Source organism: Oncorhynchus tshawytscha, linkage group LG14 (genome assembly GCF_018296145.1).
Source record: "Oncorhynchus tshawytscha isolate Ot180627B linkage group LG14, Otsh_v2.0, whole genome shotgun sequence".
In the NCBI taxonomy this organism is placed as follows: domain Eukaryota; kingdom Metazoa; phylum Chordata; class Actinopteri; order Salmoniformes; family Salmonidae; genus Oncorhynchus; species Oncorhynchus tshawytscha.
In genome coordinates, this window is record NC_056442.1 from 16,211,560 (window position 1) to 16,226,553 (window position 14,994).

The following is a 14,994-nucleotide window of genomic DNA, read 5'->3' on the forward strand; positions in this document are numbered from 1 at the left end:
ATGAGTAGGATTGTTTTGTCAAATGTAAACGTGATTGCTTTTGATAAAAACGCTATATCTGCCTTCCCAATGAAAACTAGTTAGAAATGTCAAAGATATTGTAGCGACTCTGGTTTATGAACATGGATTTTCGACTCTGCCACTTGAGCAGGCTTTTGTGGCAGTCAATGGCGCGCTGGACTTTGAGGGTTCGAGATGTGTTCCCTGCCTGTTTCATTACATTGGTGTTGGAAGGGATCAGACCTGGCATCCTTGGCCAGTGACCGCGTTCTTGTAAGACTGGGTCCTCTGGTCTAGTGTGTGAGGACGCGCTTTGAAAGGAGGGAGTTGTGGAGCGACCCTGGTTTATAAACGAAGATATCAACTTCGACTTTGTCACTTGAGCATGCTTTGGTGGCACAGTCGATGACGCGCTGGACAAGGCCCGCACGCGGGTGGCAGCCCGGGATGGCCCTAAACAGTTTCTCATGCATTGTCAACCAACCCGGATGTGATATAATTCTGGCCACATGTTGATTCAGTGGGGCTTCTCCGTGCAGGACGTGGGAAGGGGGAGGGACGCACACACTGTAAACAGGAATAGGTTCATCACCGGTCACTGAGTTAGCAAGCTAAAGTTAGCTAGTTAGTCACATAAATGTACGTTCAGCCTGTTAATTATTTCAGTTTGATTTGACTTATCTTACGAAGGCAGCATGGCTTAACATAGTTTCTTTCGTTTTTGACCTCAACATTGTTGCTCGATAGGTATTTTCATAGCTACCATGCTGTCGCTGTTAGCTAGCTAATGCTAGCATCGCTAGCTAACCTCATATCTGGATGCCTGGAAGGTTCCCGAAAGTGAGCAGCATACTGGTAAGTCAACTTTAGGTGGGTGGATAATAATGTGATGTACAGTAGGCGACAGTACCGTTATAGCATTACTGAATGACAACAATATAGCCTATATAATCACTACTATTTGGTTGATATGGGGTGCAGTAGGCTACAGTACAACATTCCTAAATTATAACAACGTAGCCTTGTGACCAGCTAGTAGTTGGGTTAGGGTACAGTATACAGTAACAATAACCTTCCTACTCTTTTGTTATTCGTTGGGTCGCTTTACAAATTATGTTGTTTTTGACATGGTAAAATAAGCTAATGGTTGTGTACACTCTCGCAAGATAGAATTGTGTGGTTTGGTAGCAGATTTTCAGAAGAAAATAGACATACAGTATAACATCATTTCTCAATCAGATGAGGGTACACAGCTAACCCATATTGAATTTCATTCATTCTTAAGTGTGGACACTAATTATTGTTAATATTCCAATTATCTAGGCCCTCCATTCCCAAACCTGAAGCCAACTGTTCCCAGCAGGAAAGACCAGGAAAAGGTGTTTAAGTTACAACTTCCTATTGAAGAAATGTAAGACAACTCAATGTCATATTTACTGACATGAAAAGGAGCATATACACGCAATCTATCAAATGTATTTTATAAAGCCCCGTTTACATCAGTAGTTGTCACAAAGTGCTTAAGCAGATACCCAGGTTAAAACCCCAAAGAGCAAGCAAGCAGACGTAGAAGCACAGTGGCTATGAAAAACTCCCTAGAAAGGCAGGAACCTAGGAAGAAACCTAGAGAGGAACCAGGCTCTGAGGGGTGGCCAGTCCTCTTCTGTCTGTGCTTGTGGAGATTATAAAAGAGTACAGCCATTTAGGCCAGATTATTCTTAAAGCTGTTTCAGCGTTCACAGATGACCAGCAGTGTTAAATAATAGAGAGTGCAATAGTTCAGCACCTCAGGTGTAAATGCCAGTTGGCTCTTCATAGCTGAGCATTTAGAGGTTGAGGCAGTAGGTCCAGTAGAGAGAGGCAGGATCAAACAGCGGGTCTAGGACAAGGTAGTACCTCCGGTGAGCCTTGAGCAGGTCAGGGTTCCATAGCTGCAGACATAAACAGCAGAGACTGGATCAGCAGCACGACCAGGTGGACTGGAGACGGGGAAAGCCAGGAGTCGTCAGGCCAGAAGGTCACACACGCATATCACATTGCAAGGGTAAGTACGATGAGCAGTTGCAAAAAAGAAGTCTGCTGCGTGGGTTGCCAGACACACACACACACACACACACATGAACATAATTCATTTGTTGTATTGTATTTATTGTGGATCCCCATTAGCTGCTGCCAAGACAGCAGTTACTCTTCTTCGGGTCCAGCAAAATTAAGGCAGTTATACAATTTTAAAAACATTACAATATGTTCACAACACATTAAGTGTTTGCCCTCAGGCCACTACTCTACTACCATATATATATATATATATATATATATATAACACAAACTCCTTGTGTACGTGTGTGTACAGTGCGTATGTTATCGCGTGTATGCATGTCTCTTCACAGTCCCCGCTGTTCCATAAGGTGTATTTTTATCTGTTTTTTAAGTCTAATTTTACTGCTTGCATGAGTTACTTGATGTGGAATGGAGTTCCATGTAGTCATGGCTCTATGTACTACTGTGCGCCTCCCATAGTCTGTTCTGTTTAGGTTAGTGTGTAGTCAAGGCTTTGCCAACCTGCTCGGTGGGTGACGGGTGACCGTCTTTCCACCAAGCTGTTCCAGGCCTGGAGTGGCACGCTGGAACTTCCAAAGGCTTGTAGACCTGAAGCAGTGTGATGTGGTCCAGGTACTTATCAAACACACGTATACACACTCACTCACTCTGTTTTGTTGTATAATTATTTTAACTTAAGAAAATTGTTCCTCTCTGTCGTCTGCTCCTGCATCTGCTACACTGGCCACAACAGGTGATACAGATAATTATCACATGAATGTATACACACATGCGCACTCTCCCACACTTGGGGCTCTATTCAATCACATCCGCTTTAGCCGACATCCACATAGCGGTTGTTTTGGCGGTGTCTGAGGTGGAACTGTGTTAGAGCTGGCAAATTAACAAGCGGCTCCTGGCATTATACCTTAAGCGGACATTGCCATTGGCTGCATGGAGTCGCATTAACAGAAATCTCGTGCAGCCCTATTTACAAGTTAGAACAGTGGAATTTAAGATGTAATCTGCATCCCAATTAGGCTGATAGAAATCCTCATTATTTAGATGAATGATTTTGAATTTGAGTGTCATTATTTCTATTGTTACATTTTCTTGTTCTGAACTTGTAACGCGAGTAGGATGGGTGTGGGTTTGTGACAATGATCAAGAGCTGCTTCTTACCAAGTTGACAGATCCAACGCAGATCCAACCTCCGACACCTCCAAGACATCAGCTATACGGGTGTCAGCTATCGCCGGTTAACGCTTAATCTGATTGAATCTAGGCCTTACACTCATACAGTCTATGACTTTTGTATAGTTGTATAGTTATTGTATGTTAAGAAAATTGTGCCTCTCTATTTTAGATCTGCCACGCCCAGCAGTTCAGCTGCAGTCACAGCAGTCTTCTGCTGTGGTAGTTAATTTACCAGCTGCACCAATGCCTTCTACACTGGCCGTGAAAGGAGAAACTTATGGGTATTCCCAGATGGATACAGGTAATTCAGAATTATTAGATGTACACACAGACATGTTGTTGAGCTGTATACTTACTGTCACTTTGTGCATCTCTCATTCAGATCTGCCATGCACTCCACCACTGCCTGACAGCCTCACCCAGAAGTGCATACACTGGGCCTATCAGAGATGGGTGTCTGACAAGGAAAAATAAAACATGCACACACACACACACATCCACAATGTAAATAAGTTGTAATTACTTGTTTAATGTTTGCTCCATTTTATTGTAGGATTGGAGATATCTACTCCCTCATAGACATGCTCAATATCTACATAATTACTCAAACTATCTATCAAATCAAAGTGTGATTGATAATATTGTAAAAGACTTGCTTAATATGTAGTTTTAGGACATTTTGTGTGCTTTTTTTCTGAGTTGAAAAACATGCCTCATACACACATTAGACCCAATGTAAATCAGTTGTAATAACTTGTTTATTTTAATGTATGGTGAATTTTATTTGAGGAAAATATCTGCAATAAAGTACATTCACAGTTAAAGCAATGTCCTATTTCTCAGAATACAATGTGTGGCCAGAAGGAAGTCGGCAGACCTGCACCCCTTGGCCTGTGTGCAGGTTTTGTCATCTGTAGATGGGGAGGAAGAGTGAAGTTTAAAGGTTTATCATTAATATTCTATAATGATTACATATTAGAATAATACATAAGAGTGTCCAATAGTTTCTGTATTGGGATTGTTTCATGTTTTATTTACTTAATCCTTCCTAAGGAGGGATCGAACCATGTCTCAAAAGCAGCAGAAAAGGTCAAGTAAGGTCACCAAAATGTCCGTTACAGCTATACACGACTGGCCCCTTGTGGGTAGCCAGCACTTCTGCTTCAAAACAAGCCGTTCTGCTTTATTTGACTAGGCAAGTCAGTTAAGAACAAATTCTTACTTACAATGACGGCCAAATCCGGACGACGCTGGGCCAGTTGTGCGCCGCCCTATGGGACTCCCAATCACGGCCGGTTGTGATACAGCCTGCACCAATTAATGATAACATTAGTATGATCCAATGTACTGTGAAGGTATCCCATATTGCGTAATCCTGGGGCTTAATTTATAACCGGAAACTAGAGACCTAGCCAAGAAGGTGGCTCTGGTACAAAAACATAAGGTGTAACATTTAAGTACAAAGGGTAAAAATACCATATCTGTGTCCAAATGACACCATATTCCCAAGTGCACTACTTTTGAACAGAGCCCTATAGACCCCACTCAAGAAAAATACTAGTGAATTACTACACGAAACCTGTTTGAGCAGTAGTGACTGTAGTTTATGCACTACTCAAGATACACAAGTAGAGTTTTGTAGTGTTCAGTAGGAAAACAGTAGTGTTTCCAGTAGTAATCAGGTAGAGATTTTTAATACTTGGTACTACACTAGGGCCAGGCTACCAGCTTTTCGCGACCACAGAAGAAGTCAAAACAGAAAGTAGTAGTAGGTTAGCTGGCAATAATCTTCCATCCTTTGTAGTCCTCTCTTTCATAGCCCTGTAGGTTTTTAGGATATACCCAAAAGCTCAGTAGTTACACAGTAGTCATTAAGGGAGAATGGAAATAAATTGTAAAAACACAGTGTTCACCAGTAGTGAAGCATCCCAATGTATCACTCATTACTACTTAAATGACTACATAAATCACTACCGGTTTATTACACATCTCAATAGCAATCAAGTAGTAAAACCAGTAGGTTTTGTGTAGATCTTGTGTAGTAGTGATGAGTAGTAATTCAGTAGTACTTTTTCATGAGGGTAATGTACTACATAGGGAATAGGATGCCATTTGGGACACAGATTTTGAGTAAACAGACCAGGTGGATGTTTGGGTTGTTAGAGGCCGGAGGTTAAATTCAGAGGACATTGTCTCGTAATTGTTATCTAATCCTGTAACTTAATTTAGAGTCTCGCATAAAATAGCTGTTGTGTATTTTGTGGTCTTGATGCATGTTGCGCCTAATGTGCCAACTGGGTTTTGAACCCAGGTTGTCTGCGCACCAGAAGACAGTGTTAGGCCGCTAAACTAATGCAAGCTAAAGCCTGGGCATTAGTTTGGGGAGTTAATACTAGTCTCAGGCAAGTTTACTCATCACATAAGCATGATGGGGCAACGCATTGGACAATGCCACTGTTTGTTTGACTTACGTGAGTGCAGGTTTTCCTTTTCCAGTTTCAATGCCATTGAAGGCATATATTCCCCTTGGAAAATGTCTTGTTTTAGAAAACTTTATTTCAATGTGCCTATCCAATATGCATCAGTTAAGATATCTATCACAGTGAGTTAGTTAGCAGACATGGTCTAGCCACCCTAGACCTGAAATGCAACTATCTCCAAATGAATGAATGTTAAATCTATTCAGTTCTTACATATATTATAGACCTGGCCAATCAAGTGTGACCTGTGACTGCAGTGTAATCAATTAAAAAACAAGCCAACCTGGAAACCTTAGTTTAGCATAATCAGTTTAACTCAATGGGGAAGCTCCTAGTCTCTGGGAATTAAATAAACATTTGGGAACTGAAGATCTGCTTGCAAATGGGCACGCAGTCCCCATTTTACAGGAGTATTTATTTTTTCTTTGAGCCACTTTCCCATGATCATACCTTTAGCTTTTAACGGGAGCTCGTCCGCGGTAGTCCCAATCTGAAACATTTGGCATGCTTCTCAACCCAATTAGTTGGTAAAGACCTTTCGAGTCTGTTAATCTGTAAACAAACATAGCAAGCCATTCATAGAACCCAACCAGGAAGCAAGCATATATCTAGTTCCATACCCTTTACACTAGGTGTGTGTAGCGACTGGCCTATCTAGTATGCAAATCATAGAGCAATGACTTGTATTTAAATGATGAGGGTATAGGAACACTTTGAGTTATATCATGAGGTTATGTAAAGTCATAGTTCAGTATTTTACAACTTTATGTTAGATGGTTCTTCAACCTGATAGTAGTCTATTGGTCAAGAATAAATGTAATCCAGGATTCTGTTTTTTAAACAGCCACTACAAACTTCAGCTAACCTTAGCCACCATAAGCAATGTGGTGACAGACAGACAGAGACCGATAGACTGTGTAAATCAGTGGTGTGTGTGTGTGGTGTAAATCAGCTACTGCAGCTTTACTGCTGAACTCACTGGCACTTGACTTCTCCATGTGTCTGATCCATCAGGGAAACCCTGGGCTGCAGAAGGGCAATCATTAGCCAAGTGTCAAGTTTGGTCTCCACATTCAACACCACAGTTCATGGTTTGGTCATGCAGTGATGTAGTCGAGTCACTAAAACAGTCAAGTCCCAGTCGAGTCCCAAGTCCGCAATATCTGATTGTCAGAGTCCGTAATATTCGAGTCAGGAGTCCTTTGGTAGTGAAAAAAGTTAGATTTTGAATTCTAGTACCCCTTTAGGTATAGAAAATATATATTACAAGATTATTTGATGAAACACTGAATTTGGCCTTACTGCTATTAGCCCACACAAACCCATTGAATAACCGATTTGTACGATGTAAAAAAAATAAAAATCTCACAAAAAAATCATAATATTGAGTCGTCGGACATGGTCTCTACCAGGTGTCGAAAGCAATGTCAATGCTTACCACAGTTGTGTCAAGTTGGCTGGATGTCCTTTGGGTGGTGGCCCATTCTTGATACACACAGGAAACTGTTGAGCACTGTTGAGCAGGCTACCTTCAGATTAGTCTTGTGAGGCTTGTACAACATGTACGTATGTGTTTGTGAGAGTCTCACCTTTCCACAGAGGGGTCATACTAGTGTTTAGGCCAAACTGTTCGGACGCAACAGGCAGAAGTTGGCAGATCGGGTGTACTGACTTCAAACGAGTCCCGTGACTCTTGTGGGCGTTGTAGAGCAGAACGGAGAAAACCATAGAGTTCGTGAGAGTCTCATCTTAGAGTGGTCATATTAAACCGTTTGTGGACGCAAGAGCTGTTTTCGTGAGAAAAAAAATCTATTATTTTTTTTTAGATGTCTCATGGTCTGACAAACACCGCTGTATCTCAGCCACCTTCCACCGCAGATCTGGAAGGTCGCCATTGGTAGATGTGTTGGATTGAGCCACGCAAAAAACAGATATCTCTAGTTTAAACAGACGGATTTTGATGGGAATATGTTTATTATGTTAATTACATTTTTGCAGGGCGCAGACACCGTCTCTAGGGGGTTAGGCTCCATTTGCTTACAATGGTGCACATTTGGTAGGCTAAATACACTGAACAGAAAGTTACATTTCATCAGTCAATTGAAATAAATTCACAAGGCCCTAATCTATGGATTTCAAATGACTGGGAATACAGATATGCATCAGTTGGTCACAGATACTGTACATTAAAAAATAAGGTAGTGGCTTGGATCAGAAAAACTGTGAGCATCTGGTGTGACCACCATTTGTTTCATGCAGCGCAACACATCTCCTTTGCATAGAGTTGATCGGGCTGTCGATTGTGGCCTGTGGAATGTAGACCCACTCCTCTTCAATGGCTGTGCAAAGTTACTGGCGGGAACTGGAACATGCTGTCGTACATGTCGATCCAGAGCATACCAAACATGCTAAAATGGGTGACATTCTCTGGTGAGTATGCAAGCCATGGAAGAACTAGGATATTGTGTACAGCTTCCAGGAATTGTGTACAGATCCTTGCGACATGGGGCTGTGCATTGTCATGCTGAAACATGAGGTGATGGCGGCAGATGAATAGCACAACATTGGGCCTCAGGATCTCATCTAGATATCTATGTGCATTCAAATAGCCAATGATAAAATTAAATTGTATTTGTTGCTCGTAGCTTATGCCTGACCGTACCATATCCCCACCGCCACCATGGGGCACTCTGTTCACAACGTTGACATCAGCAAACCGCTTGCCCATACCAGGCCATACACGCTGTCTGCCCGCTACAGTTAAAACCTGTTCAGTGATTAATCCGTGAAGAGCAAACTTCTAGAGTAGGAGAGGATGAGTGATATATAATGAGAAGGATGGATGATATTGTTCTCCCCTAAGTGGAGAGCTGAACAGACATGGGGTACATGATGTAGATAAAGAAATGGAGGGAACTACTCTACACTCTACCGTACATCTCAAAAATGTAGAGTAATTTCCTCTCCTTTTCTTAATCTACACTGATCTGAGAAGACATCTGGATAAAGACCTTTCAAATCAGCGCAGATTACAGAAATCAAATAGGGTCTGCGTCCCAAATGGCATGCTATTCCATATGAAGTGCACTACTTTTGACCAGAATCACTATGGCTCTGGTCACAAGTAGTGCACTATATACAGATGTAGGATCTTAATTTGATCACTCTTTTGTTGTGGAGAATTTTCCTATATAGCAGGAAATGCAAACTTGCAGTGTGTTCAAGATTTTAAAAGGCTTTTAAATGTTGAAAATAAATAAAGGTTAAATAAAGGTTACATTTTAAAAAATGACATGGTATGTTTGCAGTCAGGAGAACAAACCTCTCCTGAAATCTATCTGAACTATGTGAAGGGAATAGAAATAAAATATTTCCATGTTTTTGCCAGGTAAGTCAGCAAACATTTCCTTTGGGAGCTCATTTAAATGGCAGCATCAGCTACAGCAGTGTACAACTATTGTATACTATAACAGCTACTGTATACAACAATAAGAGAGAGTTTGTTGAAATATCATTTGCAATGCGGAAAACTTGCTGACTGCACATACAGTTATATTTTATTATCATCATAAATATCAGTGCAATAACTTTTAGGTATAAGCAAACGAAAGTGATACTTCCGGGTATAAGACATCGTATTGTAAACGTATTCATTCAGAAAAAGTCATATGAGTCATATGTGAGCAGAGTAAATAGTTGCAGTGAGTTCACATAGACTTTAGTGTAGCCTCTAATTTTCAGTTGTCATTTCCATTTTGTGAAATAACCCTGTGGACTGCAACAGGGAGGGACTACCTGCGCATGTCCAATAAAACATTTACAAAATCTGTTTACATTGCAAAACGTTTTGCTACATTCTACTAATTACAATACCCTTTAATGTCCATTAATTACGGCGGACAATGGAAATGTGTCTTCTGCTCCGTTCTCAACCCCCCCAGACAGCCACATCACACGTACAGTTGAGATGAGTGTACAAAACATTATGAACATGCTCTTTCCATGACCTAGACTGACCAGGTGAATCCAGGTGAAAGCTATGATTCCTAATTGATGTCACTTGTTAAATCCACTTCAAATCAGTGTAGATGAAGGAGAGGTGACAGGTTAAAGAAGGATTTCTAAGCCTTGAGACAAGTGAGACATGGATTGGGTATGTGTGCCATTCAGAGGGTGAATGGGAAAGACATAAATATTTAAGTGCCTTTGAACTGTGTATGGTAGTAAGTGCCAGGTGCACCGGTTTGGGTGTGTCAAGAACTGCAACGCTACTGGGGTTTTTCACACTTAACAGTTTCCCGTGTGTGTCAAGAGTGGTCCATCACCCAAAGGACATGCAGCCAACTTGACACAACTGTGGAAAGCATTGGAGTCAACATGGGCCAGCATCCATGTGGGACTCTTTCGACACCTTGTAGAGTCCATGCCCGAATTGAGGCTGCTCCTAGGGCAAAAATATTAGCAAGATGTTCTTAATGTTTTGTACACACAGTGTACATTTTCATTATGTCATTTTCAAAATCTGTAGTAGACAAATTAGTATAAAATCTATAGGTATACCAAATGGATAAGTGATTATCAATTAAGAGCCGTCATATTAAGTAATAGTAAAATGTATTGCAACAAATGAGAAGAGAATATCAAAAGTAAAGTGAGCATTGCATTGTGAAAGGCAATTACTTTATATGAAGATGTATTGTAATGTGAAATATGTATTTCTAGATTAAACATTGATTAAGTTTGGTGAAAAGGTGACTATGATTTTGTGTGTTGTACTTGCCTAAGTACAACACACAAAATCATAGTCACCTTTTTAGTGAAACTTAAAACAGATCATCAGAAGCCAGTTGTTTCAAAACTCTAAGCACATTTTCAATTGACTAATTGAAAATGTGCTTAGAGTTTTTAAACGACTGGCTTTTGATGATCTATTTTAAGTTTTTTAGTAAGATTTGTGAAAATGTACCACATACGATAAAAAAAAACGAACATAAGTTTACATTACGTTATATTGCATTGAGGATCCCTACAGGTTCATGAATAAGCACTTTATGTCACATTGCACCACAAGCTTTGCTTTTATGTCCAAAAACGTAAATCGGAGGTGTTTGATGGGCCATGTGCTATTATGATTTAGGGTGGAGGACTTTTGTCTTTAGGGAAATCAAGCCTAAGACGGTTGAATTACAGTCAACACTGGGACTTCCTATAGGACCATCTTTCCATTATTATGGGTTAGTAATGAGAAAGTAAATTATAATTTTATTCTATATGGTTAATGGCGTTAACCTGCAGTCACATGGGTATATGGTAATAATAGACCTTATTGGTGATTGGGTGCAGAATGGGGGAGGGGGGTAAGGTGCGCATGGAGGGAAGAGCTGTAAGAACCAGCTATTCACTCGGATTGTATTTTTACATCAAATTTGTGTCCCAAATGGCCCTATGTTGTGCACAAGCTTTTACACTGGCCTATAGGACTCTAGTCAAAAGTAGTGCACTGTATAGGAAATGGGGTGGCATTTGGGACACAGATCTAAACCGTTTCTCTGTGAAATGCTATTGGGGCCAGTTGCACGGGAACCTGAACAGAATGGACATCACATAGACACATCATTGAAACCTCTTCCCACATATGTCTGAGGGCCTCCTGCTGAAGAGAAAGAGGGAGAGAGGGGGGAGAGGGGAGAGAGAGTGTGCAAGGGAGAGAGAGAGAGAAAGAGCACGAGAGAGAGGGGTGGGTGGGTGGAAGGAAAGATGGACGGATGGAGCGGAGGGAAAGTCTTCAACCATTTCTGTTGCTGAAAGTACAGTTGGAACACAAAAATAAAATACTATGACCTGTGAAGACACTCAGATGGCTGGTGAATGTGTGCTCTCAGCAGTGTAAATAACTAAATTACCAGGGGTAATATCTGTTTTTCAAATCAAATTTTATTGGTCACATACACATATTTTAGCAGATGTTATTGTGGGTGTAGCGAAATGCTTGTGTTCCTAGCTCCAACAGTGCAGTAGTATCTAACAATTCACAACAATACAAAAATCCAAAAGTAAGAGAATGGAATAAAGAAATATATAAATATTAGCACGAGCAATGTCAGAGTGTCTGTCACGTGTGCTCCCTCTCTGGCCTCTAGGTCACCAGGCTGCTCGTTAGGGCGCACACCTGTCACCAGCATTACACGCATAATGACACTTACCTGGACTTCATCACCTCCAAGATTACCTGCCTTTGGTTTTTTCCCCAGTCGTCATTGTTGCTAATTATCCGCATAATTTTCCTCCCTCATACTGCCATCTATTCTGTGAAGTGCACCAGTCCTTCCTGCAGCAAAGCACCCCCACAACGGGATACTGCCACCCACGTGCTTCACGGTTGGGATGGTGTTCTTCGGCTTGCAAGTCTTTTTCCTCCAAAAATAACGATGGTCATTATGGCCAAACAGTTATATTTTTGTTTCATCAGGCCAGAGGACATTTCTCCAAAAAGTACAATCTTTGTCCCCATGTGCAGTTGCAAACCGTAGTCTTGCTTTTTTATGGCGGTTTTGGAGCAGTGGCTTCTTCCTTGATGAGCGGCCTTTCAGGTTATGTCGATATAGGACTCGTTTTACTGTGGATATAGATATTTTTGTACCTGTTTCCTCCAGCATCTTCACAAGGTCCTTTGCTGTTGTTCTGGGATTGATTTGCACTTTTCGCACCAAATTACGTTCATCTCTAGGAGACAGAAGGCATCTCCTTCTCTCTCCTCAGAGCCTCAAAAAGTTCTACACCTGCACCATAACTGGTTGCATCACTGCCTGGTATGGGAATTTCTCAGCCTCCGACCGCAAGGCACTACAGTGGGTAGTGCGTACTGCCCAGTACATCACTGGGGCCAAGCTTACTGCCACCCAGGACCTCTATACCTGGTGGTGTCAGAGAAAGGCCCTAAAATTTGTCAAAGACTCCAGCCACCCTAGTCATAGACTGTTCTCTTTGCTACCGCATGGTACCGGAGCGCCAAGTCTAGGTCCAAGAAGCTTCTAAACAGCTTCTACCCCTAAGCCATAAGACTCCTGAACATCTAATCTAATGGCTACCCAGACGAGTTGCATTGCCCCCCCTCTTTTAAGCAGCTGCTACTCTCTGTCTATGCAGTCGCTTTAATAACTCTACCTACATGTACATATTACCTCGACTAACCGGCGCCCTAGCACATTGACTCTGTACCAGTACCCCCTGTATATAGCCTCGCTATTGTTATTGTTACGTTCCCCAGTTTCTGTGTTGTTGTGGGTTTGTATGTGTGTGTGTATTTCAGGAAATGGAATCCTGGATTCCTCAAACAGCTGATTGGTCGGCCCCATCGATGATTGGAGCTCTGAACCCTCCCTCTCGTCAGGAGAAACAGCTGTCTTCAATTACCAACTCCTTCTCAATAAAAGCCAGTGTTCCTTTTTCAGGAAGAGAGAGCTTATTTTATGTCTTGTATTGGTTGTTAGTCCATGAAAGTATTTTGTAGCTGCTACTCCTGAGGTATGTGTATGCCAATACATTCATTATTCTGTTTTATTTGTTCCCTGGGGGGAAGGGGAACACACCTTGGGAGTGTTTAGGCAAGAGGCCTGGGGGCCTACATATCCTGTAGTCTTTACTCGGTCTATACACACTAGGTAAGACCTAGGTGGATCACCCCCTGTATTTTGGTTAGCGCGCCAGGAGGTGCTAAAAGATTAGGTAATTAGTGGGTAGGCAGGTAAGGTAGGAGAGGGGACTCTGACTTTTACTTTCTTTGCTTTGGTTCCGTCCAGCTCCTTTTCCCCACAATACCGTGTTAGGATTTTTTTTTAAATCCCTGTAAATGGTAATTTTCTCTGCCTCTGTTGACCTTCCCCTGCACCTACAATCACATACCTTTTTCACTCCACTGGGAGTTGAGTTGTAGCAGGGTGTTGCGTTCCCTCCGCCAAGTCATTTTACTGCTGCTCTTTAAATTAGTTAAGGGCACAGGGCGAGACCCAGGTTCAGACACAGGAGGCAGATGGTTTGAGTCTCTATGTATTATAATCCAAGGGGCAGGCAAGTAAATAGTTGTGGACAGGCAAAAGATCATAAGGTCAGAGTCCAGGAGGTACAGAGTGGCAGGCAGAAGGGTCAGAGTCAAGGCAGGCAAAGGTCAAAACCAGGAGGAAAAGCAGGAATACAGAACAACCTTATGGTTGAACTGGCAACAGGAAACACTGGAATAAGTACCCAGGGACTAATGGGGAAAACAGGTGACACCTGGAGGTGGGTGGAGATAATGACAAAGACAGGTGAAACAGATCAGGGTGTGACAATTTGTTAGATTAAAAATATATATATATATATTTGTAATATTTATTTTTTAAGGGCTTGCAAGTAAGCATTTCACTGTAAGGTCTACCCCTGTTGTATTCGGCGCATGTGACAAATACAATTTGATTTGAAGTATGTGATGCTTGGTGTGTGGATACAGTGTATTTTAGGCTCTGCAATCCAATTTCTCCCACACCTAAAGTTAGTGGTGGCACATTCCAGGTTGTCTTTTTTGCAGTCATCTCAGTAGATTTCTACATGATATTGATGGGGTTTGTGGGGTTTTTTAGTTAGTGTGTGCATGTGTGTGTAGTTAGTGTGCGCATGTGTGTGACCTGTTCTTATTATTGTTGTCTTACCGCCCATGCTTCGTAGTCCAGCAGGCGTCACATGTATGCAGGTACACTACCGGTCAAAAGTTTTAGAACACCTACTCATTCAAGGGTTTTTCTTTATTTTTACTATTTTCTACATTGTAGAATAATAGTGAAGACATCAAAACTATGAAATAACACATATGGAATCATGTAGTAACCTGGGCCTGACTGGACCTGATTGGAGTCTACATGTGGAAAATTCAATTGATTGGACATGATTTGGAAAGGCACACACCTGTCTATATAAGGTCACACAGTTAACAGTGCATGTCAGAGTTAAAAACAAAGCCATGAGGTTGAAGGAATTGTCCTTAGAGCACAGAGACAGGATTGTGTAGGCATTGAAGGTCCCCAAGAACACAGTGGCCACCATCATTCTTAAATGGAAGAAGTTTGGAACCACCAAGACTCTTCCAAGAGCTGGCTGTCTGGCCAAACTAAGCGAACATGGGAGAAGGGCCTTTGTGAGGGAGGTGACCAAGAACCTGATGGTCACACTGACAGAGCTCCATAGCTCCTCTGTGGAGATGGAAGAACCTTCCAGAAGGACAACCATCTCTGGTGGAGTGCTGCAA

General features: G+C 41.7%; 1 long non-coding RNA gene across 2 annotated transcripts; it reads left to right on the forward strand.

Moving 5' to 3' along the window:
• Positions 1-1,597: 1,597 nt before the first annotated feature.
• Positions 1,598-3,741, forward strand: LOC112267541. 2 transcript variants are annotated; one of them, XR_002956094.1, is made up of 4 exons: positions 1,598-2,044; positions 2,521-2,673; positions 3,407-3,538; positions 3,620-3,741. It is a non-coding gene; the product is annotated as an uncharacterized LOC112267541 (long non-coding RNA). The 2 variants fall into 2 exon arrangements; XR_002956095.1 differs by having other exon boundaries at positions 2,535-2,673.
• Positions 3,742-14,994: the final 11,253 nt, after the last annotated feature.